The sequence below is a fragment of the Triticum dicoccoides genome, chromosome 4B (assembly GCF_002162155.2).
Source record: "Triticum dicoccoides isolate Atlit2015 ecotype Zavitan chromosome 4B, WEW_v2.0, whole genome shotgun sequence".
NCBI lineage: Eukaryota > Viridiplantae > Streptophyta > Magnoliopsida > Poales > Poaceae > Triticum > Triticum dicoccoides.
In genome coordinates this window covers 616,713,197-616,719,014 of record NC_041387.1, presented here as the reverse complement: position 1 = coordinate 616,719,014, position 5,818 = coordinate 616,713,197, and positions in this window count along the sequence as shown.

Sequence of the window (5,818 nt, the reverse complement as noted above, 5' to 3'; positions counted from 1 at the left end):
AAGGCCCTAATGTTCAAAATAAACATGACTATATCATAATTTCACTTAATTATATAACAAGGACAGAAGTACTTATGCAAGCACGGTGAATCAAAAAATGAATGCATGCACGTTCAACAATCTGAAGGGTGAACACAAAAAAGGTCGTACATTGAGTTCTAATTCGTAATGACAAAAGGTAATCACATTAAAAATTATGGCTATGTCACAAGGAGCGAACATCCACGCGAGCGCAAGCTAGTGCATATAATGAAGAGGAACACATAGATATACTAGGGTTCTGGTCGAGGCGTAGAGCTAGCATAAAACCTGGTTTGGCGAACTGGTCACCTCACTCTTGCCTAGTCTAAATCCATTGTAGGGTCACACACCCGAATCACAAGTTTTAGTTCTAGAAATGTCAAGCCATGTTCTAGAAAAGTAGTAGGTTGTGTTAGCACTAATCTTGATATTTTGTATCTGCATATTTGTTTTGAGTCGTGCATGTAACTTAGATGATCTAGGAGTAGCGAGTCCTCTCAAGTTTCAGCGAAGGTGTGCGGAGGAGGCGAGATGCTGAGATGCTATGAGGTGCAACAGCTTGGTGAGATGCCCGTGACCGTGTGATGTGGTGCTGCATGCGGAAGCTGGAGCGAAAGGAGATGCATGAGGACCAACCGAGTGATTCGGTCAGCTATCTATGTTTGCATGCATGCTTTGGCCGGATCGTATGCCTAGAGTGATTCTAGGAGAGGAAGACCAGGTTAGTCGTTAGTAGCAAGGTTCATGCATCAGTTAGTTAGTGCATGTGCAAGTGTTGGCTGAGTCAAGTGTGATGGCCGGTGTAGTGCGTGCGTGGAGTTAGTGGTTAGTGGACTATTGCGTGAGATCATGGTTAGTGGCCGAGCATGGTGGCTGGGCTGTGCATGGGTCCTTGTGTATATATGTACTGAGTTAATGAAAGAGGAGCCGAGAGGTCCAGCAGAAAATATGTAGCATGTGTGTTCGCCAAGGAGAAGAGACCCTGGGCAAAGCTTTCGTGCTCCTCCTTGGTCCATGCGTGTGTGTGTGTGTTCTTGAGAGAAGGTACAAGAGAAGAAGATAGAGAGAAACCACAAGAGAGCTGTGAGAGCCAGCTCAAGGTAGAAGAAGAAGTGGCACTGCGAGGAGGCGGCGCCAACAGGTTGATGCTAACATGTAGATTGTTGGCCTCAACCGGCATCCCATCGCATGTTGACATGCTCAACCCCCAGACCATCTCTGAGGCGGGCTTTGGGTCGATCGTCTTGTTGATGGGCAATTCACATTTGTTGGTGGCATCATGGCTGACATGCTTAAGTTTGACCATGCGGGCTGATGCGAAGGCAACGCTGTGTGGTGCTCATCAAAGTTGGTTAACTTGAGTAGCCTTGAAGGATTCTTGCGAATTCGTATGGCTCGAATCAAGGTGTTGTGTTCAGCAGAGCGACAAACTTTGGGACTATGAACAAAAAGGTGGGGTCCAATAGGCTAATGTTTGGGATTACAGCGGAGCGACAAAATAGTGGGGGTCTGCTAGGCGCTATGGAAACACATGCGGTTACAAACTTTTGTGAAAATATATGCCCATTTGAAATGTGCCAAAAAGAAAGGTATGTACTTATAGTTGCTAGCCTTTAATTCCGTTTATATGTGTATAGAACATAAACAAACATGATTTTCTTACGAAATGGCAAGTACACACGTCATTCAGCAATCTATGTCTGGATTTGCATTTTGTATCATCACACTGAGAAGCCAAGCACATGCGCCGGTGGCTGCTGCTGCCCTTGAGGCTCCCGTTCGGTTTAGCCGTCGCCTGGCTCAGAAAGTGCCTGCGCAGTATATCTCCACGACTGCAAAGGCTATCAAGCAGCGGGAGCTCAAGGACTCCCTGAAAGGATGCTCGTCCCTGCTTCGAGCTAAAGCGCTCGAGAGCAATGTTGTCTCGGCCGTCCTCCGGCCTCTGGGAATGAATGTTGTGTCCGAGTTGCGCGTAGCGGCGGCCATCCCCTCTGCTCCGGTGCCGTCCACTGCCGATGATTAGCACGCCCGGGGGGCTCTTTCCGTGCGCCGCTGCCTCGTCTCGGGCCGGCGCTTGTATCTCGCTCACCTCTTGTCTCTTTTCTCCCATGTTGCCGGTGTATGGCATTCGTAGTCGTGTGTTCTGTTGTTGGTGTTATCCCCCCTCCCATGGTGCTTTCTCTGGTTATGGATAGTGTAGGCCTTTCTACCATGTCTATCTTGTCCTGGAATGTCCAGGGGCTGGGGGATGATGACAAGTGTGTGCTTGTGCGTAAGGCTATCTGTGATGCAAACCCCCCTGATTGCGTGTATCCAGGAAACAAAGCTCTCCGCGGTGTCCGTGTTCAAGGCCCGAACCTTCATCCCTCCTAGGTTGGCTGCTTTCGAGTGTGTGGAGGCTGACGGCTCCCGCGGGGGGCTTGTCGCGGCTTGGGATCCGAACGCCCTTTCCCTGGTCTCTTCTCACTCCGGTCGCTTCGCCCTGACCACTGTCCTCTCCTCGACCTCCTCCGACCTCTCCTTCTCTATCTCCAACGTCTACGCGCCGTCCGACCACTCACTAATGCAAGAGTTCATTGATGAAATGCTCTCCCTTGCGCCACCGGTGCATGGTGCTTGGCTTGCCATCGGTGATTTTAATCTCATCAGGTACCGGGAGGAGAAAAACAATGCCAACTTTTCTGCCTCACTCTCCTCCAGGTTTAATACCCTCATTGCCTCCTTGTCCTGGCTCGAGCTCCCTCTCTCCGATCGCTTATTCACGTGGACGAACCGTCGCTCCGCCACCCCCCCCACTCTTGCACGCCTCGACCGCGCGTTCTTCAACGCCGACTGGGATTCTGCCCTTCCCAACTCCTCGCTGGCGTCGTGCCCTCGGGTGACCTCTGATCACTTCCCCCTGTTGGTCACAGCTTCCACCCATGTTCCCGTTTCGCGCCAATTCCAGTTTGAAAATAAGTGGCTTCTCGACCCCCTCTTCCTCTCTTCCACCGCCCCTTCCTGGGGCCGCCCCTCTCTTATTCTGGACGGTGCTCGCAACATTGCGGCTAGGGTCAAGTCCTTTTGACACGCGGCAAAGGTTTGGAAAGCTAATCACCGGTTTGTCCCTCGACTCGACAATAACTGCAGATTTATTATTGACCTCTTTGACTTCCTAGAAGAGTACCGTCAGCTTTCAGGGGATGAATGTGATCTCCGGCGGGACGCTCGTGCCGCCCTGGCCCTCTCGGTGCGCCAACAGGCCGCGTTCTGGTGGCAGCGTGGGAAGTTCCGACGGGTGGGTGAAGGGGACGAGAACACCCGGTTCTTCCACGCCCAGGCCTCGCAACGTTTCCGGGCGAACCGGATCCGGGAGCTGGACGTCGGCGGCACGGTGGTCGCCGGCCATGCTGCCAAAGCCGAGGCCCTACACGCCTTCTACACCACCCTTTTGGGCACGGTCAGGGAGCCCGTCTGGGGCTTCGACCTGGCCGCTCTCTACTTGGGGGTGCCCATGGTGGATGGTGCAAGGCTGGAAGCCCCGTTCCAGCTGCGGGAGGTCGAGGACGCCGTCCGCGCCCTTGATAGGACAAGTGCCCCTGGTCCCGACGGCCTTGGGCTAGCTTTCTATCAAGCGGCTTGGGCAACGGTGGCCGGCGACGTCATGCGGCTCTTCGACGGGTTCTACTCCTCGTCGGCCGATCTCTCCTGCATCAACAGGGCTCACATTGTGCTGCTGCCCAAAGGCGAAGGTGTTCTCTCGCCCGCGGGCTTCTGGCCGGTCTCGCTCCAGAACTGTGATGTCAAGTTGGTATGCAAAGCCCTGACTACCAGACTTCATCATCAAATCCCGGGGCTAATTGACCCCGACCAGTCCGGCTTCATCAAAGGGAGAAGCATCTTCGAAAACTTCGTCTATGCTGCGGAGATTGTGCAATGTTGTGACTCCAGGAAGGCACCCTCGCTCGTCCTCAAGCTTGACTTCGCAAAGGCTTTCGACTCCATCAGCTGGCAGAGCCTTCGGAGGATCATGGAGGTGCGGGGGTTCCCTGCGCGCTAGTGTGACTGGATGGACGCCATTTTCCGCTCCTCCATGTCAGCGGTCCTTCTAAACGGGGTCCCCGGGCGCTGGATCACGTGCAAGAAGGGGCTGCGCCAAGGCGACCCGATCTCCCCCTACCTCTTCCTGCTTGTGGCGGATGTGCTGCAACGGATGATCCAGCAAGACGGGGGGATGGCGCACCCGCTGGTGGCTGGTAAGCCGCCGCTGGTGCTCCAGTACGCCGACGACACCCTCATCGTTCTCCGGGCGGGGCTGGGGGCGGTGAGGCGGTTGAAAAGCATTCTCGATGCTTTTGCGGCGGCGACGGGGCTTGTCATCAACTTCCACAAGAGCACGGTTGTGCCCATGCACGTCCCCGAGGGTGATCTCGAGGACATGGTTAATGTCTTGGGCTGCCAGGTTGGGAGCTTCCCTCAGGTCTACCTCGGGCTTCCACTCTCCAACCGCAAGCTGACGATGGACGACTTCCTCCCTCTCATCGCCAAGGCCGAGCGTTACCTGTCCGGATGGTGGGCGCAGCTCCTCTCCTTTGGGGGTCGTCTTGTCCTGCTCAACGTCGTCCTCGACTCGCTGCCCACCTACACCATGGCGGCCATGGAGCTGCCGCCGTCGGTGCTGCGCGCTCTGGATGCTCTTCGGCGTTCCTTCCTGTGGGCTGCTGCGGATAAGGCGTCGGGGGCCCAGTGCCTTGTTGCCTGGGAGAGGGTGGTCCGCCCCAAGAACGAGGGAGGACTCGGGGTGCGTGCTCTCCCGGTCCAGAACCGCTCTCTCCTGCTGAAGCTGCTGCACTGCCTCCACTCCCAACAGGACTCGCCATGGGCCACTTGGGTTTGGTCTGAGCTTGGGCGCTCCCTTCTCACCCCGATGGTGGCGGCGTCCCTCCCTGGTTCCCACTGGGCTGCCCTGGCGGGGCTCATGCCGACCTACAGGGCGATCTCCGCTGTCCAGTTGGGGGACGGGTGCTCCACTGCCTTCTGGCTGGACACTTGGCTCCCAGGAGGCGCCCTGGTGTGGCGGCTGCCTTCGCTGTTCTCCCACACCACCGCGCCGGAAGCCTCGGTGGCCCAGGTCCTGAGTCTCGGCATCGACACACTGCTGGTCCCGCGTCTGAATCATGCCGGGGCGCGCGAACGTGCCGAGCTGCTTCGGATCATCGGTGGCGTGACCCTATCGGAGTCGCCGGACGAGCGGTCTCTGCGTCCTGGCTGCGCAAAGGGCGCGCTACTCTCGTCGGCCGGCGTCTACCAGTTGTGCCACTTTGGTGGGCTGGGGGTGCCGTTCGAGACCTTTGTCTGGGGCAACTACGCCCCCAGCCGGATCCGTTTCTTCGCTTGGCTTCTGGTGCAGGCCAGGGTCCACACTAGGGACGTCCTCCTCCGCAAGCACATCGTCGATGCTGCCGGAGTTGGGTGCCCCCTTTGCTCCGCCCCCTCGAGACTGCTGATCACCTCATCTTCGGATGCGCGTTCGCCCGACGCTTCTGGGCTGTGGTCGGGAAGAGCTCCCTGGACTCCTCAGCCGATGCAGAGACGACGCGGTGCTCTGGCGTGTTCGTCTGCCTCGCCACCTAAAACACGCAGTGGATGCCTGGTTACCCTGTTTCTCCAACCCTGTTTGAGCCCCCTGCTGCGGGGTTTAAACCCTCCACCCCCCCTCTCTCTCTCTCTTGGCCTTGTGAATGTACGGTGCCTCATCTGGGCCTTTGGTCCACATATCTATACAAAAATAAATAAAAAATTCAGGTGGGGAAATCTC